This window comes from Haplochromis burtoni, unplaced genomic scaffold, assembly GCF_018398535.1.
Source record: "Haplochromis burtoni strain Fernald_Lab_line unplaced genomic scaffold, NCSU_Asbu1 Contig_291, whole genome shotgun sequence".
In the NCBI taxonomy this organism is placed as follows: domain Eukaryota; kingdom Metazoa; phylum Chordata; class Actinopteri; order Cichliformes; family Cichlidae; genus Haplochromis; species Haplochromis burtoni.
In genome coordinates this window covers 699543-699751 of record NW_024582652.1, presented here as the reverse complement: position 1 = coordinate 699751, position 209 = coordinate 699543, and positions in this window count along the sequence as shown.

Here is a 209-nt window from a genome sequence, read left to right as displayed (position 1 = left end):
GGAACGATGTTCATTCACACAACAGCGGCATCACCATCCATGCTTATACTATGCACGCTACCCTGATTGCATCAAGTTTACAGCTGATATTTGGTGCAGTGGAGTAAGATCCTAATAGATCCAGAAGACCAACAACGAGTCTCCGCAATGAGAGAGTAATGGGTAGGGGTTGTCAATCGCCGGGCGGGGATCCATTGTTGGTGATGTTG